This window comes from Anomaloglossus baeobatrachus, chromosome 12, assembly GCF_048569485.1.
Source record: "Anomaloglossus baeobatrachus isolate aAnoBae1 chromosome 12, aAnoBae1.hap1, whole genome shotgun sequence".
NCBI classification, from domain to species: domain Eukaryota; kingdom Metazoa; phylum Chordata; class Amphibia; order Anura; family Aromobatidae; genus Anomaloglossus; species Anomaloglossus baeobatrachus.
Genome location: NC_134364.1, coordinates 18,420,134 through 18,443,069, shown reverse-complemented (window position 1 = coordinate 18,443,069; position 22,936 = coordinate 18,420,134). Strand labels below are relative to the sequence as shown.

General features: G+C 48.7%; 1 protein-coding gene across 2 annotated transcripts in view; it reads left to right on the top strand.

Annotated features, from left to right (window-relative positions):
* Positions 1-3,070: 3,070 nt before the first annotated feature.
* The window catches only part of LBHD2 (LBH domain containing 2), a 56,127-nt gene continuing 36,261 nt past the window's right edge, over positions 3,071-22,936 (top strand). Inside the window, exon 1 of one of the 2 annotated variants that reach the window (XM_075330912.1) lies at positions 3,071-3,287. The gene's annotated coding sequence lies outside the window, so the exon portion shown is untranslated. Of the gene's footprint in view, positions 3,288-3,475; positions 3,615-22,936 lie in introns of those variants that run through there. The other variant, XM_075330913.1, reaches the window with a different exon arrangement.

Sequence of the window (22,936 nt, the reverse complement as noted above, 5' to 3'; positions counted from 1 at the left end):
TTCCTCTCCCCCTGTCTCTTCCCCTCCCTCTCCTGCCTCTCTCTTCCTCTCTCTGTGTCTCTGCCTCTCTCTCTTCCTCTCCCCCTGTCTCTTCCTCTCTGTCTCTTCTTCTCTGTCTCTTCCCCTCTCCTGCATCTGTCTCTCTTCCTCTCCCCCTGTCTCTTCCCCTCCCACTCTCTCCTGCCTCTCTCTTCCCCTCCCTCTCTCCTGCCTCTCTCTTCCCCTCCCTCTCTCCTGCCTCTCTCTCTTCCTCTCCCCCTGTCTCTGCCTCTCTGTGTCTTCCCCTCCCTCTCTCTGTGTCTCTGCCTTTCTCTCTTCCCCTCCCTCTCTCTCCTGCCTCTCTCTTCCCCTCTCTCCTGCCTCTGTCTCTCTCTTCCTCTCCCCCTGTCTCTTCCCCTCCCTCTCCTGCCTCTCTCTTCCTCTCTCTGTGTCTCTGCCTCTTTCTCTTCCTCTCCCCCTGTCTCTACCTTTCTGTCTCGTCCCCTCCCTCTCTCTCCTGCCTCTAACTTCCTCTCTCTGTCTCTTCCCCTACCTCTCTCCTGCCTCTCTCTCTTCCTCTCCCCATGTCTCTTCCTCTCTGTCTCTTCCCCTCTCCTGCATCTGTCTCTCTTCCTCTCCCCCTGTCTCTTCCCCTCCTTCTCTTTCCTACCTCTCTCTCTCTTCCTCTCCCCCTGTTTCTTCCTCTCTGTCTCTTCCCCTCCCTCTCTCCTGCCTCTCTCACTTTCTCTCCCTCTCCTGCCTCTCTCTCTCTTCCTCTCCCCCTGTCTCTTCCTCTCTGTCTCTTCCCCTCCCTCTCTCTTCCCCTCTCTCCTGCCTCTGTCTCTCTCTCTTCCTCTCCCCGTCTCTTCCTCTCTGTCTCTTCCCCTCCCTCTCTCCTGCCTCTCTCTCTTCCCCTCCCTCTCTCTCTCCTGCCTCTCTCTCTCTTCCTCTCCCCCTGTCTCTTCCTCTCTGTTTCTTCCCCTCCCTCCTGCCTCTGTCTCTCTCTCTTCCTCTCCCCCTGTCTCCTCCCCTCCCTCTCTCTCTTCCCCTCCCTCTCTCTCCTGCCTGCCTCTCTCTCTCTTCCTCTCCCCCTGCCTCTTCCTCTCTGTCTCTTCCCCTCCCTCTCTCTTCCCCACTCTCCTGCCTCTATCTCTCTCTTTTCCTCTCCCCCTGTCTCTTCCTCTCTCTCTTCCCCTCCCTCTCTCCTGCCTCTCTCTCTTCCCGTCCCTCTCCTGCCTCTCTCTCTCTTCCTCTCCCCATCTCTTCCTCTCCGTCTCCTACCCTCTCTCTCTTTTCCCCTCTCTCCTGTCTCTGTCTCACTCTCTTCCTCTCCCCCTGTCTCTTCCTCTCTGTCTCTTCCCCTCCCTCTCTCCTGCCTCTCTCTCTTCCTCTCCCCCTGTCTCTTCCTCTCTGTCTCTTCTTCTCTGTCTCTTCCCCTCTCCTGCATCTGTCTCTCTTCCTCTCCCCCTGTCTCTTCCCCTCCCACTCTCTCCTGCCTCTCTCTTCCCCTCCCTCTCTCCTGCCTCTCTCTTCCCCTCCCTCTCTCCTGCCTCTCTCTCTTCCTCTCCCCCTGTCTCTGCCTCTCTGTGTCTTCCCCTCCCTCTCTCTGTGTCTCTGCCTCTTTCTCTCTTCCCCTCCCTCTCTCTCCTGCCTCTCTCTTCCCCTCTCTCCTGCCTCTGTCTCTCTCTTCCTCTCCCCCTGTCTCTTCCCCTCCCTCTCCTGCCTCTCTCTTCCTCTCTCTGTGTCTCTGCCTCTCTCTCTTCCTCTCCCCCTGTCTCTACCTTTCTGTCTCGTCCCCTCCCTCTCTCTCCTGCCTCTAACTTCCTCTCTCTGTCTCTTCCCCTACCTCTCTCCTGCCTCTCTCTCTTCCTCTCCCCATGTCTCTTCCTCTCTGTCTCTTCCCCTCTCCTGCATCTGTCTCTCTTCCTCTCCCCCTGTCTCTTCCCCTCCTTCTCTTTCCTGCCTCTCTCTCTCTTCCTCTCCCCCTGTTTCTTCCTCTCTGTCTCTTCCCCTCCCTCTCTCCTGCCTCTCTCACTTCCTCTCCCTCTCCTGCCTCTCTCTCTCTTCCTCTCCCCCTGTCTCTTCCTCTCTGTCTCTTCCCCTCCCTCTCTCTTCCCCTCTCTCCTGCCTCTGTCTCTCTCTCTTCCTCTCCCCGTCTCTTCCTCTCTGTCTCTTCCCCTCCCTCTCTCCTGCCTCTCTCTCTTCCCCTCCCTCTCTCTCTCCTGCCTCTCTCTCTCTTCCTCTCCCCCTGTCTCTTCCTCTCTGTTTCTTCCCCTCCCTCCTGCCTCTGTCTCTCTCTCTTCCTCTCCCCCTGTCTCCTCCCCTCCCTCTCTCTCTTCCCCTCCCTCTCTCTCCTGCCTGCCTCTCTCTCTCTTCCTCTCCCCCTGCCTCTTCCTCTCTGTCTCTTCCCCTCCCTCTCTCTTCCCCACTCTCCTGCCTCTATCTCTCTCTCTTCCTCTCCCCCTGTCTCTTCCTCTCTGTTTCTTCCCCTCCCTCCTGCCTCTGTCTCTCTCTCTTCCTCTCCCCCTGTCTCCTCCCCTCCCTCTCTCTCTTCCCCTCCCTCTCTCTCCTGCCTGCCTCTCTCTCTCTTCCTCTCCCCCTGCCTCTTCCTCTCTGTCTCTTCCCCTCCCTCTCTCTTCCCCACTCTCCTGCCTCTATCTCTCTCTTTTCCTCTCCCCCTGTCTCTTCCTCTCTCTCTTCCCCTCCCTCTCTCCTGCCTCTCTCTCTCTTCCTCTCCCCGTCTCTTCCTCTCCGTCTCCTACCCTCTCTCTCTTTTCCCCTCTCTCCTGTCTCTGTCTCACTCTCTTCCTCTCCCCCTGTCTCTTCCTCTCTGTCTCTTCCCCTCCCTCTCTCCTGCCTCTCTCTCTTCCTCTCCCCCTGTCTCTTCCTCTCTGTCTCTTCTTCTCTGTCTCTTCCCCTCTCCTGCATCTGTCTCTCTTCCTCTCCCCCTGTCTCTTCCCCTCCTTCTCTTTCCTGCCTCTCTCTCTCTTCCTCTCCCCCTGTCTCTGCCTCTCTGTCTCTTCCCCTCCCTCTCTCTCTTCCTCTGTCTCTTTCTCTTCCCCTCCCTCTCTTCCTCTCTGTCTCTTCCCCTCCCTCTCTCTCTCCTGCCTCTCTCTTCCTCTCTCTGTGTCTCTGCCTCTCTCTCTTCTCCTCTGTCTCTTTCTCTGCCTTGCTCACAGTCATTCCTCTCCCACCCCTGACCCAGTATTACCATCTCTGGGAAGCGCAGAGCTCACTGATCACCAGCAGCAGCAGCAGCAGCAGCAGCTCTGAGCCGGGCAGGAGCTGATCCGGGACCCCCACTCCAGGTGAGCACTGAGCCCCCCACATCATGCCGTCCATCACACACACCCAGCCTGTGATGTGCGAGCTCAGCCCAGTTATCAGCTCATCTCAGGGCTTCGTGTTGCACGAATTGAGTTTCAAGAGGAAGGAAGGAAATGGGAGTTAAAAATATAATGAAAAAGAAGTTTGCAGCCCGAGCTGTGTGCAGAAGTCGCTGATCTGCAGGCTACCTGCCTCTCTGAGCTCTCACTCGGGTGCAAAGACCGTCAGTGATTACATTGCACAGATAAGATCGGTCCCTGCCTGCAGGAAGTGAAGGGGTTAAGGACCACCTGTGTGACTGGGACCAGGTAAGGGCTTCTGCCTCTGGGGTTCATCGCCTGAACGATTTATTTATTAGGAAGGGGAATGGTAGATCCAGATGTTTGATGCCCCTTGCAGCTCAATGACAATACCCTGTAGGGCCCCAGGGGGCGCTGGTGGGCGTTAATGAGCAGCGCCCTCTGCAGGAATGTGTTGGGTGGGCAACAAGAATGACAGCACATAGGAGTGATGTATATTTTGTATCACAGTTTTTATGCACTGATAATTGATGGATTAAATGTAAATAATGCCCTATAAGAAAAATTTAGACTGTGGGCAAAACAGTTTAATCTTGCAATCCCCTAGAGTACAGTTAGGGGGCACAGCGCTCCATGATAAGCCCCGAGATCAGCCAATCAGATCCCCAGGATGGCAACTTCCTGTACATGACAAGGAAGCACTGATGCGATTTGGTTGGTTGCAGTTCCCAGTACTGCCTCTAGAGGGCAGCGTTGCCATCTGTGTGTGTTACTTGGCGCCACCTTCAGGAGAGTGAGGGAAGTGCTGGATCCATCAGACAGCAGATATCTTCAATAAATGAAGACTGTCTCCAGAATATTTCACAGTTGAAGGTTTGATGTTTTATGCAGCAGATATGCCCAGATATTCCCTGCACTGCATGCGGTGTGTTAATAGACACAAACCCAGCAATGATTGGAGCAAATACAGCAGGAGCCCTGCGCTGTACTGTATGGAACCACAAGTGCCAGCATGACCTGTCAATCTTATCACCAGACTGTGCCGCTGAGGACATATAAATAATCCAAAGTAACATCAAATGTAGCATGTAGTAATGTCACATAGTGTATAGCATAGTGTGCATATATAGTGTTATGTGGTGGTATAAATAGTATTGTAATACAGCTGTATAATAAAAGGTATACTATAGTGGTGTGATATAATAGCGTAATGTTGCGGTATAATATAATAGTGTAATGTAGCTTTATAATAAAGATATATTATAATGGTGTAATGTAGCGGTATAATATAGTAGTGTCACAAGGCGGTATAATATAGTAGTGTAATACAGCTGTATAATAAAAGGTATAGTGGTGTAATATAGTGATACAATAGCGTAATGGTGTGGTATAATATAATAGTGTAATGTAGCTGTATAGTAAAGATATATTATAATAATGTAACGTAGCGGTATAATACAGTAGTGTCATAAGGTGGCATAATATAGTAGTGTAATACAGCTGTATAATATAGTAGCGTAAAGTAGCGGTATAATATAGTAGTGTCACAAGGCGGTATAATATAGTAGTGTAATACAGCTGTATAATAAAAGGTATAGTGGTGTAATATAGTGTATGTATATAATAGCGTAATGATGTGGTATAATATAATAGTGTAATGTAGCTTTATAATAAAGATATATTATAATGGTGTAATGTAGCGGTATAATATAGTAGTGTCACAAGGCGGTATAATATAGTAGTGTAATACAGCTGTATAATAAAAGGTATAGTGGTGTAATATAGTGATACAATAGCGTAATGGTGTGGTATAATATAATAGTGTAATGTAGCTGTATAGTAAAGATATATTATAATAATGTAACGTAGCGGTATAATACAGTAGTGTCATAAGGTGGCATAATATAGTAGTGTAATACAGCTGTATAATATAGTAGCGTAAAGTAGCGGTATAATATAGTAGTGTCATAAGGCGGTATAATATAGTAGCATAATGTAGCTGTATAATAAAGAGATATTATAATGGTGTAATATAGCGGTATAATATAGTAGTGTAATACACTCATATAAAGGATATATTATAGCGGTATGATATAGTAGTGTCATAATGTGGCAGTATATAATAGTGTAATACAGCTGTATAATATAGTAGCACAATGTAGCGGTATAATAGAGTAGTGTCATATAGCTTTATAATAAATAGACATATTACAGTGGTGCGGTATAGTGGTATAATATAGTAGTGTCATAAGGCGTAGGAAGTAGTGGAAGAGTTAGTAAGTGTAACACTCCTGCTCTGATCCACCTAGCCCTTTTTACCATCATTTTACAGCACAATGTTTGGGTCCCCATAGACTTATATGGGGGATCGGTGTCCGGCCAGATATCAGGAATGAATTCCGGTCCCAAACTGTTTTTTTTTTCTTAAATCCGGTTGGACCCTCCGATTCCAGATATCTGCAGGTTCGCCCATCCGTACGCCTGGCCAATAACCTGCTGATGGTTTCCCTCTATTGGCATTATCAGGTGTCAGTCAATTGCTTGAAAATTGAATCAGATCTCAAAGTGGCCGTCTTCAGTGTCCTCTGTGGCATATACAGTGTGTCCACCCATATCCTGTCCACTGCCATTAACTTGAGAACGGCGGCAGCTATAGGCATAGAAGTGGTGTCTAGGTATAGTAAAGTAGCCATGCGCTACGCAATGAAACCACCTATAGCGCCACCTGGTGGAAAACAACGGAGTTAGCATTTTTATCTCGAAAACGGAACGAGATAGAGAAAAAAAGGGAATTACAAAGTTGTAGGGCATCAACAATTCAATACGAATCCACACCTTGCATACAGAAATGCTATGATATGAAACCCATGGCCCCCCACAACAAAGCCTTCTGCTTTCCTCCATGCTTTGTGCTATCTTGGGTATGTGCTTTGTCAGCTCAGCTATTCCATATGTATTATAGCTCATTCCACAGCCTCCAGTCTCGGCTACAAATGCCCCGGTGATAAGGCTGCAGATATGGACCCTGCGCCGTGATCCCGGGATTGTTCTCTTTGGGTCATTATTATGAGAAATTGTGGTAAAAGACATATTTTATAAACACAAATCTAATGTGCTACATTTTTGCCTTATAAGACAGTTTTCTGTATCACAGATTTTGTGACACTGTATACAATATTTATATTTTAAAGCCACAGAATTCACTGTTATTTTAACTAGGTCTAATCTACAAGTTTTTTTGAACTTGGAAAATGATTACAATTTTATAAAAGTGACTTGTGAGTCCGTCACCAGAACACATAGAGCGGTTTATGGCAGCCGGTATGGCCTGTATGGTACGGGCCGCCTGGCTGCTGGGAGGTTACAGGAAAGTTGATTTTCCCCATCGTGTTCTGCTCCATGAGAGAGAGATCCGGTATTAGAAGTACTGGTTGAATCTGCAAATGTGCATGTTCATTAAAAGGAAACCATCAGCAGGTAGGACTCAAACTCCTCAGATAAATCTGTATGTAATGATCTCAGTGTGGGAATGGGATTTCATTATCTCCGGCACAAATCCCCTGAAGAGGCTATTCCCAGGGAGCAGATTTTCTGCTGTGGATTTGTGAGTGGTAAGTCGTCTGGGTATTATAGTAGAAACATTGTGAACAGGAGTTTACAAAATCTCATCTTCACTCTGCAAAGAAGATCCGCAGCGCACCTGTCCTGGCACCGCAGATTTATGGCAATTTATGCTGCAGATGTCACCGCAGATTTCACCTTTAGCAATGAGAAGAGTGAAATGTTAATATACAGCATTCCTCCATGAAATATGCAGTAGCAAAAGCCGCGGTATTTACAGCATATTTTCCTTGTATTCCCCTCAAGACAATATCTTCTTCTGACCCTTCTGCCACCATTTGTCTCTTCCAGACTCCTCTATCCTCTCCAGAGCCCTTTGACCTTTCTGTTCCCCAAATCTCCATGTCCTCTCCACAAACTCCTGATTCCTGTCTTCTTCTGCCCCCACCAGACCCCTGTGTCTCCATCTGTCTCCTTCAGACCCCTCTGTCCCAAGAAAACCTTTCTGTCTTCTTCTGTATTCTTCAGACCTCCCTGTCCTCTCCAGACTCCTCTGTCTTCTTCTGACACCTCTGTCCCCTCCAGACCCCTGTATCCTCTTAAGTCCCATCTGTGCCTATCTGACACTTCTGTCCCTTCAGATTCCTCTGTCTCCTTATGACACCTCTGTCCTCCTTGGGCTCGTCCACATTTTTCTATATCCCTCCAGACCTCTCTGTCTCCTCCAAACTCATCTGTCCTCTTCTGACTCCTCTGTCCCCTCCAAAACCCTTTGTCTTCACCAGACTCCTCGGTCACCTTCTGTTTTGTCTAAGCCCCTCTGTCCTCCCCTCCAAACCCTACTGTTGTTTCCAGACTCCTCTGTCCCATCCAAACCCTGCTGTTCTTTCTAGACTCTTCTGTCCTCTCTAAACCCTTCTGTCCTCTTCAGACTCCTCTGCCCCCTCCAAACCCATCTCTCTTCTCCAGACTCCTCTGTCCTCTCCAAACCCTTCTGTACTCTCCAGACTCCTCTATCCTCTCCAGACTTCTCTATCCTCTCCAGACTTCTCTATCCTCTCCAGACTTCTCTATCCTCTCCAGACTCCTCTGTCATCTCTAGACTTTTCTGTCCCCTCCAAACCCCTCTGTCTCCCTTTGACTTTTCTATCCCCTCCAGACTCCCTTGCGTCTTGAGACCCCTCTGTTCCATCTAGACCCTTCTGTCCTCTACAAACTTTTGGACTCCGCAGGCTCGTTTGGCCCTTGTGAGCCACCCTGTTCCCTCCAGAAGTGCTCTGGTTGGGATCTATGTCCTTAGAGAACATAAGGATCAGGCACTGAAAAATTAACATGCCCAATCCTTCTTTTGTCAAATTCTTGAGGAAGAGCTGGGAGGCCCAATACACAGTTGGTTTGTGGGTTCAGCTCACCTGAAGTTATTCTCGCTTTGATAAACCAAAACCTTTCAGTTCCCATTGACCTTGAATATTAACTGTGCCCTTAAAGTGGATCCTGGAACCCAAAAATTATGGTAAAGAGAACCAAGGCTACTGTTACCATAGACGTAATCGTGGCTTTGCGGGGACAACAGAAGTAGCAGCGATACCCGTGGGCTGCAGGTATTATAACATTTTCTTTCCAGTTTTTGACCTTTTGACCGCCTTTGACCGTACAGAAAGTTGATAGAAAATAGAACGAAAAGGGCGAGTTTTTAATTAAAGAAAACAAGCTGCTCCAATCCCGGTGTCTAAACAGTTAAGAAGTGGAGTCCAATTTTTCCGTAACGTTAGCAAACAGATTATAATTTCACGTTACGGCGGGGAAATCTCGCCACATCCTGTAAATAGGCCGCTGTTTGTTCTATGGGTGTGAATGTGTTTTTCACCGGTCTACACTTTGCCAAAATTATATCCCACAAAAATTCAGATTTCATCTGTTACAGGGGAGTATTTTTCGCTCGCAGCTCCGGGGGAGTGTGGTGTCTGTGGAGTTTATATTACGTGAGTTGTGGGGAAACGAATCGCCACCTCGAGTTGGGAGCAAAGCTGGTAGAGACCGGACTCAGAATCTCCATGATAGGATGGGGCTGAGGTTCGGGCTCTGTGTCATGTTCTCCCCTCTTCTCTGTATGGACCTCGTGCACTCTGCAGTCATGGAAAATAGAGAAGGGTCTTCCCCAAACTGTTACCACAAAACTGAAGATACAATTCTCCACAATGTCTTGTGCTGACGGATTAAGATTTCCCTCCACTAGTACTAGGTGGTTGAGGTCAGCCCCTGATAACAGGCTGGAGCATTATCCTCCTCCACCATCTGTACAGTGGGCACAATGCAGTCAGGGGTGATGTCCTCCATCACCAAACCCAGACTCCTGCATCAGACGCAGATAGAGCAGTGTGATCCCTGCACAGAACACGTGTCCTCCAGAGTCCAGTGGTGGCAGCTTTACACCTCGGCATCCGACGCTCAGCATTGTGCTTGGTGATGTACGGCTCCGCATTGTGCTTGGTGATGTACGGCTCGGCATTGTGCTTGGTGATGTATGGCTCGGCATTGTCCTTGGTGATGTATGGCTCAGCATTGTGCTTGGTGATGTATGGCTCAGCATTGTGCTTGGTGATGTATGGCTCGGCATTGTGCTTGGTGATATACGGCTCGGCATTGTGCTTGGTGATGTACGGCTTGGCATTGTGCTTGGTGATGTATGGCTCAACATTATGGTTGGTGATGTACAGCACGGCATTGTGCTTGGTGATGTATGGCTTGGTATTGTGCTTGGTGATGTATGGCTCGGCATTGTGCTTGGTGATGTATGGCTCAGCATTGTGCTTGGTGATGTATGGCTCAACATTATGGTTGGTGATGTACAGCACGGCATTGTGCTTGGTGATGTACGGCTCGGCATTGTGCTTGGTGATGTACGGCTCGGCATTGTGCTTGGTGATGTATGGCTCAGCATTGTGCTTGGTGATGTATGGCTCAACATTATGGTTGGTGATGTACAGCACGGCATTGTGCTTGGTGATGTACGGCTCGGCATTGTGCTTGGTGGTGTACGGCTCAGCATTGTGCTTGGTGATGTATGGCTCAACATTATGGTTGGTGATGTACAGCACGGCATTGTGCTTGGTGATGTACGGCTCGGCATTGTGCTTGGTGGTGTACGGCTCAGCATTGTGCTTGGTGATGTATGGCTCAGCATTGTGCTTGGTGATGTACGGCTTGGCATTGTGCTTGGTGATGTATGGCACAGCATTGTGCTTGGTGATGTACGGCTCGGCATTGTGCTTGGTGATGTATGGCTCGGCATTGTGCTTGGTTATGTACGGCTTGGCATTGTGCTTGGTGATGTACGGCCCGGTATTGTGCTTGGTGATGTACGGCCCGGTATTGTGCTTGGTGATGTATGGCTCGGCATTGTGCTTGGTGATGTACGGCCCGGTATTGTGCTTGGTGATGTATGGCTCGGCATTGTGCTTGGTGATGTACGGCTCGGCATTGTGCTTGGTGATGTATGGCTCGGCATTGTGCTTGGTGATGTATGGCTCGGCATTGTGCTTCGTGATGTACGGCTCGGCATTGTGCTTGGTGATGTATGGCTCAGCATTGTGCTTGGTGATGTACGGCTCAGCATTGTGCTTGGTGATGTATGGCTCAGCATTGTGCTTGGTGATGTACGGCTCGGCATTGTGCTTGGTGATGTACGGCCCGGTATTGTGCTTGGTGATGTAGGGCTCGGCATTGTGCTTGGTGATGTACGGCTCGGCATTGTGCTTGGTGATGTACGGCTCGGCATTGTGCTTGGTGATGTACGGCTCGGCATTGTGCTTGGTGATGTACGGCTCGGCATTGTGCTTGGTGATGTATGGCTCAGCATTGTGCTTGGTGATGTACGGCTCAGCATTGTGCTGGGTGATGTATGGCTCGGCATTGTGCATGGTGATGTATGGCTTGAAATTGTGCTTGGTGATCTATGGCTCGGCATTATGCATGGTGATGTATGGCTGCAGCATACAAGACAGGTTTCCTCCAGAGTCCAGTGGTGGCAGCTCTACTCCCCTCCTTCCGACACTCAGCATTGTGCTTGGGGATGTACGGTTCAGCATTGTGCTTGGTGATGTATGGCTCCGCTTGGTGATGTACAGCTTGTCATTGTGCTTGGTGATATATGGCTTGGCTGCAGCTGCTAGGGGGGGATGCAGGGTTTGTGCTGCTGTTACCAGAAGAGGTCTGGACTCTGCAGTTATGGGGTGAATTTTTCTCCTCTGCTGCTCAGTATTCGGCCCCCCGCTCTGTAACATTACGGGGTCTCCACTTTGTGGCTGAGTTGCTGCGGTTCCTTCCACTTCTCAGTAATATCACTCGCAGATGATGGGGAGGATTCAGGAGGAAGAATTGTCATGAATGGACTTGTTATCCCAGTGGCTCCTATTATAGGAGGCGCTGGTATCAGTGAGCTCTGCACCACCGGCCACTCTGTCACGTTAGTAAAGGCAGACCACATGGGGGGGCAGAGGTTATATACATTGGGGGGCGATGGGGCTGGATATTTATATCAGGGGTAAGGGGACTGAATGAATAACTGAAATTCACAGTACCATATATATTTATAACGGTTTTATGCTTTTTTGCCACTTTTGTCCGTCCTATAGTGCAGAAATATAAACTTTCGCTCCATTGTCTAATTGTTACATGGAGCCAATATCCAAGATCTGAGCAATGAATAATTCAATCTGCTCCGACTTCCTCTTCCTCTGCTCTTTGCAATTAACGGCGGGTTTTTTTTGCTCAGAATATCCGTATTATCAGCTGCTGGGATGTGAACACACGGAGGATATTGGTTTCGTTATGAGGCTACAAGACGCCCACATGTGTTTTTCCATTGGATTAGTATTGTTATTCAGCATTGTGAACATAGAATGATCATTGTCCTGCCATGTGCAAGCAGACGGCACACTATATGTGACTTTTTATTTTATGTGGCACCGTATGGCACCATTATTAGTGCACTATTGTTGTATGGCTATAATGTGTGGACTGTATCTTACTATAATAAGGCTGCTGATGTGGATTTTTCTGCATGGTACTGTTAAACTGTTAGCAGGATGTTTTACGACATTATTTTGTGGAACCAGTGATGAACAAATCCACCAAAATTAGAATTTGGCGTTAGTTTCAAATTTGGACAGGAAATTAAATTTCCATTGGATTTAGTTGATACGAATTGAATGTTCCCTTTTATACTCTGAGGTTTCTCTGAAACACAATAACCCAATGGTTTTAAAAAAAAAAAAAAAAAATAGTATCCTGTCTTAACGCGTTTCGCCTTGGCAGCTCTCCATCTGGGGCTCCGCTGGTTTTCTTCGATTCTGGTCTTCATGGCAGGTGACGGCGCAGGGGGAAGAAAGAGACAGAAGAGGACGTCCCGTCCCATTAAGACCATTTTGATATGCCTCGAACAGATTTCTTTATGTCTAGTAGGGACTGTATGGCACTATTTTATTCAGCACGGTAGGGAATTATTATTCCTCAGCACTATTACAATACCGCATTATTATATGGTTACAATGTGTCAGTAAAGGACTTTATGTGCTGACTGTTGTTAGAATGTTACATACTGTACAGAATGTATTATTGCCGTACTGGGTGACCTGGATAAACCGGACAAACAGGTAGCAAAATGGACGATACGTTTTGGGGAAGAGGGAAAAAATGGACGTCATTAATGTTACAAATGGATTGTAAATGGGTGAGTCTGCTCTGGAGAAGGAGTTGGATGTCATTTTTGATAGTAAACCAAACTCACAGATTCCCTAAAAAGGCGAGAAATGGAACATACAGGACATAAAAAATGTGCACCCACCTACTCAGACCCCGGGCCGACTATAGCTTTAAGCGATACCGGTCCATGTGATGTTGTGATCCAGTTGCTGGTGATCTACTGAGTGCTGTTTGGTGTGTTGTGGGAATTTTCTTGTCGTCTGTTTATTCTCTCCCTGCTCTTTATTTCCTCCTGATCACGTATTGTCTAATACCTCTGTGTGTGATTACTGTGAGTTAGGGGCACTTTGCACGCTGTGACATCGCAAGCCGATGGTAGTGATGCCGAGCGCGATAGTCCCCGCCCCTGTCGCAGATGCGATATCTTGTGATAGCTGCCGTAGCAACCATTATCGCTACGGCAGCTTCACACGCACTCACCTGCCCTGCGACATCGCTCTGGCTGGCGACCCGCCTCCTTCCTAAGGGGGCGAGTCGTGCTGCGTCACAACGACGTCACACGGCAGGCGGCCAATAGAAGCGGAGGGGCAGAGATGAGCGGGACATAATCATCCCGCCCACCTCCTTCCTTCCTCATTGCAGGCGGGACGCAGGTAGGAGATGTTCCTCGCTTCTGCGGCTTCATACACAGCGATGTGCGCTGCCGCAGGAACGAGGAACAACATCGTACCTGTCGCTGCAGCGAAATTATGGAAATGACCGACACTACTCCGATCACCGATTTTCGACGCTTTTGCGATCGTTTATCGGTGCTTCTAGGCGTTACACGTTGCGACGTCGTTACCGGCACCGGAAGTGCGTCACTTTCGATTTGACCCCGACGAGATCGCAGTAGCGATGTCGCAACGTGCAAAGTAACCCTTAGAGTTTTGGGTTCCCTGGTTGTCTATTTATATGGGTATAACCACTCCTGTCCTGGCCCTCCCCCGCAGTGGGTGATAGGGGGTATTAGAGCAGGGCTGGCCAGGAGCAGGGCTAGGCTGGCGGTCCAGACCTCTTCACCATCAGAAGTATCTCGGGGGTAGGGCACAGCTAGGGTCCTCTAGCCTGGGCACCAGTGTAGGAACCCCAGTGCTGAGTTATCCCCTTATGCATCATGACATTTGGTTTACAAAAATGAGGTCACTTGTGGGGGTTTCTGATGTTCCTCGGGGGCTCTGTAAATGCAACATGCTGCCCGCTGTCTATTTCAGCCAATTTTGCTTTCCAAAATTCAAATATTGCTCTTTCTGTTCCGATCCCTCCCATTTGTCCAAACAGAGGCTTCTGACCACAAGTGGGGTATCAGTGCACTCAGAAGAGAATGGGTAACAGATTTTGGGGTCCATTTTGTCACGCTGTCCCTTGTAAAAGTGAATAATTTGGGGCTAAAGCAACATTTTTAGGTAAAATGTATTTTCTTTTCATTCATTCCTGTCCTGAAGGATTAATAAGCTTCTTGGATGTGGTTTGAGATGTGTGAGGGGGGCAGTTTTTAGAATGGGGTCACTATTGGGTATTTTCTGTCACCTCGGCCTCTCAAAGTCACTTCAAATGTGATGTGGTCCCCAAAAAAAAAAATAATTTTGTTGGAAAAATGAGAAACTTCTAACTTACGAACAAAAAAAATTGCCAAATTTTCACCAAATTTTCGTATTTTCACCAAATATCCAATATTTTCACATATGAACACAAACAATATCATGTTAAATTTACCAGTAACATGAAGTACAATATGTCCCGGCAGTGCGGGTTTATCCGGTGGCTGTGTGGCGGTTTTCTACCATACGCTGCACGTTGCTGGCTGCTGCGCTCCTTGTCGAGGTTTCCACATGATCTAATACAAATCACTGAAGAAATATGAAAGATGGGTGAAGAGTGATGGAGACTGTACGGGCGATCCAGGGGTGACACCAGAAGGAAGGAGTATGGCCGCACGCCCCCTCTGCACGACCGCAGAGACCGACTGACAGGAAGGAGAGCACGGCATCGGGCATCGCTCACACTGCTGAGGTAAAACGAAAGCAGAGTTCTCATTGGATTAAATTGAGCAGACAGCTGATTGGGTAAAATGGAAGCTGAGCTCTGATTGGTGGCTTTACTGACAGTTCAGGCTATAGGATTTGTAGGTACGGTATTTTTATTGCACACAGCACAGTGCGGTGGTATTACGTGTTACATGAGTGCGCTATTGCTGCATTCTGTGTGTACGCTGGCACTATATCTGGGTACTCTGTGGCACTGTTACATAGATACTCTGTGGCGGTGTTACGTGGGCACTCTATGGCAGTATTACATGTGTGTTCTGTGATGGTTTGTGGATTCTGTGGCAGCATTATCTTGTTATACTGTGGTAATGTTATGTAAGGACTCTGGTGGTATTACATAGGTGTTTTGTGGCAGTGTTATGTGGATACTCTGTGGCAGTATTATGGGGGTGCTGTGTGGCAGTGTTATGTGGGTGCTCTGTGGCAGTATTACATGGGTACTCTGTAGCGGTATTATGTAGGTGTTCTGTGGCGGTATTAAGTGGGTGCTCTATGATGGTATAAAGTTGATGCTCTGTGGTGGTATTAGGTTGGTGCTCTGTGGCAGTGTTATATGGGTGCTCTAGTGCTCTGTAGCCGTTTTACATGGGTACTCTGTGGCGGTATTATGTAGGTGCTCTATGATGGTATAAAGTTGATGCTCTGTGGTGGTATTAGGTTGGTGCTCTGTGGCAGTGTTATATGGGTGCTCTAGTGCTCTGTAGCCGTTTTACATGGGTACTCTGTAGCGGTATTATGTAGGTGTTCTGTGGCGGTATTAAGTGGGTGCTCTATGATGGTATAAAGTTGATGTTCTGTGGTGGTATTAGGTTGGTGCTCTGTGGCAGTGTTATATGGGTGCTCTAGTGCTCTGTAGCCGTTTTACATGGGTACTCTGTGGCGGTATTATGTAGGTGCTCTATGATGGTATAAGGTTGGTTCTCTGTGGTGGTATTACATGGGTGCTCTGTGGTGGTATTATGTGGGTGCTCTATGGTGGTATAAGGTTGGTGCTCTGTAGTGGTATTACATGGGTGCTCTATGGTGGTATAAGGTTGGTGCTCTGTGGCGGTATTATGTTGGTGCTCTGTAGTGGTATAAGGTTGGTTCTCTGTGGTGGTATTACATGGGTACTCTGTGGTGGTATTATGTGGGTGCTCTATGGTGGTATAAGGTTGGTGCTCTGTGGCGGTATTATGTCGGTATTCTATGGCTTTGTTACATGGGTTCTTTATGGCGGTATTATGTAGGTGCTCTATGGCAGCCACATATTTCTATAAACAATAATTTAGGATGTCCATTAAAATATTCAGGACAGTGATAAACTAGGCACAGAAATTTGTTTCTGGTATTCAGTGCTAGCATAATACTTAGAGGGGATATCCCATACATTTGTTGATTTAGGGGCGGTGAGTGCCCGGCCTTCTTTATAGTGACAGCTCATAGAGTCCCGCGGCTTCCAGTATCATCTCTATGCCGATGACACACAGATCTACCTCTCTGGACCTGACATTACCTCTCTACTAACCAGAATCCCACAATGTCTGTCCGCTATTTCATCCTTGTTTTCTGCGCGAATCCTCTCCCCTCGCTATTCCCCAGCCTCGCCACTCTGCCAATCCCTTCACTGGCTTCCTATTACACATTAACCATGACATACAAAGCCATGCACAACCTGTCTCCTCCCTACATCTGTGACCTAGTCTCCCGGTACCTTCCTGCACGCAACCTCAGATCCTCACAAGATCTCCTTCTCTACTCCTCTCTTATCTCCTCTTCCCACAATCGCATACAAGATTTCTCCCGTGCTTCCCACATACTCTGGAATGCTTTACCCCAGCATATCAGACTCTCTCCTACCGTGAAAAGCTTCAAGAAGAACCTCAAGACCCACCTCTTCCAACAAGCCTACAACCTACAATAGCCCTCAGTCCAGTAGACCACTGCGCAACCAGCTCTGTCCTCACCTATTGTACCATCACCCATTCCCTGTAGACTGTGAGCCCTCGCGGGTAGGGTCCTCTCTCCTCCTGTATACTGTGAGCCCTCGCGGGCAGGGTCCTCTCTCCTCCTGTAGACTGTGAGCCCTCGCGGGCAGGGTCCTCTCTCCTCCTGTATACTGTGAGCCCTCGCGGGCAGGGTCCTCTGTCCTCCTGTAGACTGTGAGCCCTCGCGGGCAGGGTCCTCTCTCCTCCTGTAGACTGTGAGCCCTCACGGGCAGGGTCCTCTCTCCTCCTGTAGACTGTGAGCCCTCGCGGGCAGGGTCCTCTCTCCTCCTGTAGACTGTGAGCCCTCGCGGGCAGGGTCTTCTCTCCTCCTGTAGACTGTGAGCCCTCGCGGGCAGGGTCCTCTCTCCTCCTGTAGACTGTGAGCCCTCGCGGGCAGGGTCCTCTCTCCACCTGTAGACTGTGAGCCCTCGCGGGCATGGTCCTCTCTCCACCTGTAGACTGTGAGCCCTCGCGGACAGGGTCCTCTCTCCTCCTGTAGACTGTGAGCCCTCGCGGGCAGGGTCCTCTCTCCTCCTGTAGACTGTGAGCCCTCGCGGGCAGGGTCCTCTCTCCTCCTGTAGACTGTGAGCCCTCGCGGGCAGGGTCCTCTCTCCTCCTGTAGACTGTGTGCCCTCGCGGGCAGGGTCTTCTCTCCTCCTGTAGACTGTGAGCCCTCACGGGCAGGGTCCTCTCTCCTCCTGTAGACTGTGAGCCCTCGCGGGCAGGGTCTTCTCTCCTCCTGTAGACTGTGAGCCCTCGCGGGCAGGGTCTTCTCTCCTCCTGTAGACTGTGAGCCCTCGCGAGCAGGGTCCTCTCTCCTCCTGTAGACTGTGAGCCCTCGCGGGCAGGGTCCTCTCTCCTTCTGTAGACTGTGAGCCCTCGCGGGCAGGGTCTTCTCTCCTCCTGTAGACTGTGAGCCCTCGCAGGCAGGGACCTCTCTCCTCCTGTAGACTGTGTGCCCTCGCGGGCAGGGTCTTCTCTCCTCCTGTAGACTGTGAGCCCTCACGGGCAGGGTCCTCTCTCCTCCTGTAGACTGTGAGCCCTCACGGGCAGGGTCCTCTCTCCTCCTGTAGACTGTGAGCCCTCGCGGGCAGGGTCTTCTCTCCTCCTGTAGACTGTGAGCCCTCGCGGGCAGGGTCTTCTCTCCTCCTGTAGACTGTGAGCCCTCGCGAGCAGGGTCCTCTCTCCTCCTGTAGACTGTGAGCCCTCGCGGGCAGGGTCCTCTCTCCTTCTGTAGACTGTGAGCCCTCGCGGGCAGGGTCTTCTCTCCTCCTGTAGACTGTGAGCCCTCGCAGGCAGGGACCTCTCTCCTCCTGTAGACTGTGAGCCCTCGCGGGCAGGGTCTTCTCTCCTCCTGTAGACTGTGAGCCCTCGCGGGCAGGGTCCTCTCTCCTCCTGTAGACTGTGAGCCCTCGCGGGCAGGGTCCTCTCTCCTCCTGCAGACTGTGAGCCCTCGCGGGCAGTGTCCTCTCTCCTCCTGTACCAGTCTGTTTTGTACTGTTAATTATTGTTGTACTAGTTTTTATATATACCCTTTCTCACTTGTAAAGCGCCATGGAATTAATGGTGCTATAATAATAAATAATAATAATAGTGATCGGTTAGTTCCAGAGTCCAGTGAGATTCATGCTCATCCCAGTTTTCTTGCTCGGTCTCCCCGGGGCTCCTGTACCCGCCCGGGGTCTGATTAGTTGGGTGCACATTTTGTGCATCCTGCATGTTCCATTTCTGGCCGTTTTAGGGAATCTATGAGTTTGGGCAGCTGCACCCGGCTCCGCTCCCCTGCGCTCTCTGACATCACTAATACCTACAGGTTTTGCGAGTGCTGCACCTACACCCGGGAATTCCCAGACTTACTCAAGTTGCTTTTTTTTACCTGCAGCGTTGAAATACTTTAGGTCAGGACACGTCAGTGTCAGCTTAATAAAGCTTAATGGCTACTGATGGATCAACAATGGTACAACGTGAAGCGAAGCGCAGCTCTGGAGCCACTTAACTGGGCGTCTGCAGATCGTCCATAGTGGAATGTTTTAATACTGAGGTCACAACATAGAAGTAAAGCAAAGCAAAGGATGCAGAGTGGCAGTCACCACTGTACGAAGAGGTACAGCAAGAGTACACTGTGTGCAGAATTATTAGGCAAGTTGTATTTTAGCGTTTTTTTTAATTATTGATCAACAACTATGTTCTCAATCAATCTAAAAGACTCATAAATATCAAAGCTTAATATTTTTGGCAGTTGGAGGGGTTTTTAGATTTGGCTATCTTAGGAGGATATCTGTGCAGGTAACTATTACTGTGCAGAATTATTAGGCAACTTAATAAAAACCAAATCTATTCCCATCTCACTTGTTTATTGTCACCAGGTAAACCAATATAACTGCATAACATTTAGAAATAAACATTTCTGACATGCAAAAACAAAACCCCAAAAAAATCAGTGACCAATATAGCCCCCTTTCTTTCTGATGACACTCAGCAGCCGACCATCCATAGATTCTGTCATTGCTTGATCTGTTTACGATCCACATTGCGTGCAGCAGCCACCACAGCCTCCAGACACTGCTCCCAGAGGTGGACTGGTTTCCCTTCCTGTAGATCTCACATTTTATGAGGGACCACAGGTTCTCTATGGGGTTCAGATCAGGTGAACAAGGGGGCCATGTCATTATTTTTTCATCTTTTAGACCTTTACTGGCCAGCCACACTGTGGAGTAGTTGGATGCATGTGATGAAGCATTGTCCTGCATGTAAATCATGTTTTTCTTGAACGATAGCGACTTCTTCCTGTACCACTGCTTGAAGAAGTTGTCTTCCAGAAACTGGAAGTAGGTCTGGGAGTTGAGCTTCATTCCATCCTCAACCCGAAAAGGTCCCACAAGTTGATCTTTGCTGATCCCAGCCCATACCAGTGCCCACCTCCACCTTGCTGGGGTCTGAGTGGGAGTGGAGCTCTCTGCCCTTTACTGATCCAGCCTCTGGCCCATCCATCTGCCCATCAAGAGTCACTCTCATTTCATCAGTCCATAAAACCTGTGAAAAATCAGTCTTAAGATATCTCTTGGCCCAGTCTTGACGTTTGATCTTATGTTTCTTGGTCAGAGGTGGTGGTTTTCAGCCTTCCTTACCTTGGCCTGTCCCTGAGTATGGCACACCTTGTGCTTTTTGATACTCCAGTAACGTTGCAGCTGTGAAATATGGCCAAACTGGTGGCAAATGGCATCCTGGCAGCTTCACGCTTGATATTCCTCAGTTCATGGCCAGTTATTTTGCGCCTTTTTTGCCCAGCACGCTTCTTGCGACCCTGTTGGCTATTTGCCGTGAAACGCTTGATTGTTCGGTGATCACGCTTCAAAAGTTTGACAATTTCAAGACTGCTGCATCCCTCTGCAAGACTCTCACAATTTTGGACTTTTCAGAGCCCGTCAAATCTCTCTTCTGACCCATTTTGCCAAAGGAAAGGAAGTTGCCTAATAATTAAGCACCCCTTATATAGGGTGCTGATGTCATTACACCGCACCCCTCCTCATTACAGAGACGCACATCACCGGATTTACTTCATTGGTAGTTGGCTCTCAGCCTATACAGCTTGGAGTAGGACAACATGTATAAAAAGTATCATGTGATCAGAATACTCATTTGCCTAATAATTCTGCACACGGTGTATATAGGGTTTGGGTATATAGTGAGGCACAGGATATAACACTGCAGAGTGTGTATATATAGGGACGCACAGGGCATACCACTGCAGGGTGTGGATAGATGGTCAGGCGGAGGGCGTAACACTGCAGGGTGTGGGTATGTGGTCAGGCGGAGGGCGTAACACTGCAGGGTGTGGGTATGTGGTCAGGCGGGGGGCGTAACACTGCAGGGTGTGGGTATGTGGTCAGGTGGCGGGCGTAACACTGCAGGGTGTGGGTATGTGGTCAGGCGGAGGGCGTAACACTGCAGGGTGTGGGTATATGGTCAGGTGGAGGGCGTAACACTGCAGGGTGTGGGTATGTGGTCAGGTGGAGGGCGTAACACTGCAGGGTGTGGGTATATGGTCAGGTGGAGGGCGTAACACTGCAGGGTGTGGGTATGTGGTCAGGCGGGGGGCGTAACACTGCAGGGTGTGGGTATGTGGTCAGGTGGAGGGCGTAACACTGCAGGGTGTGGGTATGTGGTCAGGCGGAGGGCGTAACACTGCAGGGTGTGGGTATATGGTCAGGTGGAGGGCGTAACACTGCAGGGTGTGGGTATGTGGTCAGGTGGAGGGCGTAACACTGCAGGGTGTGGGTATATGGTCAGGCAGAGGGAAGGCTTTTATTGTGGCCAGTTAATTTTCTATAGTTAGAATGTTATTTTAGCTGTTTCTCCGGGGTTAGTATTGGCGGTTTCTCCTCCGATCGTGCGCTCTGTACGCGGTGCGCTCTGTACGCGGTGCGCTCTGTACGCAGTGCGCTCTGTACGCGGTGCGCTCTGTACGCGGTGTGCTCTGTACGCGGTGCGCTCTGTACGCGGTACGCTCTGTACGCAGTGCGCTCTGTACGCGGTGCGCTCTGTACGCGGTGTGCTCTGTACGCGGTGCGCTCTGTACGCGGTGCGCTCTGTACGCGGTGCGCTCCGAATAATATCAGGTTGCACGTTACACTTTCCTGGTGCTGCATTTTCCTGGTGTAAACGGATTTGACTGATTGATTCATCTGATATGAGACCATAATTATTGTGACAAAAGATCAGCGGCGTCACCCACATCATTCCCGGTGTGACGAGGAGGAGCCGCGTCTCTGCCGGGGGCCGATCTCGCGCTGCGCTGTCATTTTCACGTTTTATCTCTGTAACTCCAGCGATGATTGATATTGATATGACGGGGACCGGAATCACTTCTGAGGAGTCTATTAAATTGAATTTTCCCTTTAATTTGATCTTAAAGGGATTGTCTGAAGGATGTGTGCGGTATCAAAGTGCGGCCCGTTACTTTTAATCCATTTTCTGTTACAATATCAGACACAAAGTCTGGCTCAGCTTCTAAAATAAAGCGGCTATAATATGGACAGAGCCTTCCACCATGCCTCCCTTTCTTGGGAGAAGCTTTTCTTGCTTTCGTTGCTGTAAAGGAACTGCAGTAAAGAATAGTGGGAATGGAAGTGAAAACTTCTCCAAACACATTTCTGCTTTGCAAAAGTTGTCAGAAAACTGTGAACAGTGTGATTGGTTTGATTCTGGCAGCTGGTGGATCCCAAATCCAGAAGTCCATAGTTTCTAACAATCCCAAATTTGTCAGGACCACTCATTGTTTTTTGCATTCTTTCCCATATCTACAGTGCCTTGCGAAAGTATTCGCCCCCCCTTGAATTTTTCAACCTTTTCCCACATTTCAGGCTTCAAACATAAAGATAAAATGTTAATGTTCTGGTGAAGAATCAACAACAAGTGACACAATTGTGAAGATGAATGAAGTTTATTGCTTATTTTAAACTTTTGTAAAAAATAATAAACTGAAAATTGGGGCGTGCAATATTATTCATCCCCTGTAAGTGAATACTTTGCAGCGCCCCCTTTTGCTGCGATTACAGCGGCAGTCTCTTGGGGTATGTGTCTATCAGTTTTGCACATGGAGAGGCTGAAATTCTCGCCCATTCTTCCTTTGTAAACAGCTGGAGCTGAGTGAGGTTGGATGGAGGTGTTTGTGAACAGCAGTTTTCAGCTCTTTCCACAGATTCTCGATTGGGTTCAGGTCTGGACTGTGACTTGGCCATTCTAACACCTGGATACGTTTATTTGTGAACCTTCCATTGTAGATTTTGCTTTATGTTTGGGATCATTGTCTTGTTGGGAGACAAATCTCCATCCCAGTCTCAGGTCTTTTGCAGACTCCAACAGGTTTTCTTCAAGAATGGTCCTGTATTTAGGTCCATCCATCTTCCCATCAATTTTAACCATCTTCCCTGTCCCTGCTGAAGAAAAGCAGGCCCAAACAATGATGTTGCCACCACCATGTTTCACAGTGGGGATGGTGTGTTCAAGGTGATGAGCTGTGTTTCTTTTACGCCAAACATATCGTTTGGCATTGTGCCCAAATAGTTTGATTTTGGTTTCATCTGAGCAGAGCACCTTCTTCCACATGTTTGGTGTCTCCAGGTGGCTTGTGGCAAACTTTAAACAACACTTTTTATGGATATCTTTGAGAAATGGCTTTCTTCTTGCCACTTTTCCATAAAGGCCAAATTTGTGCAGTGTATGACTGATTGTTGTCCTATGGACAGACTTTCCCACCTCAGCTGTAGATCTCTGCAGATCATCCAGAGGG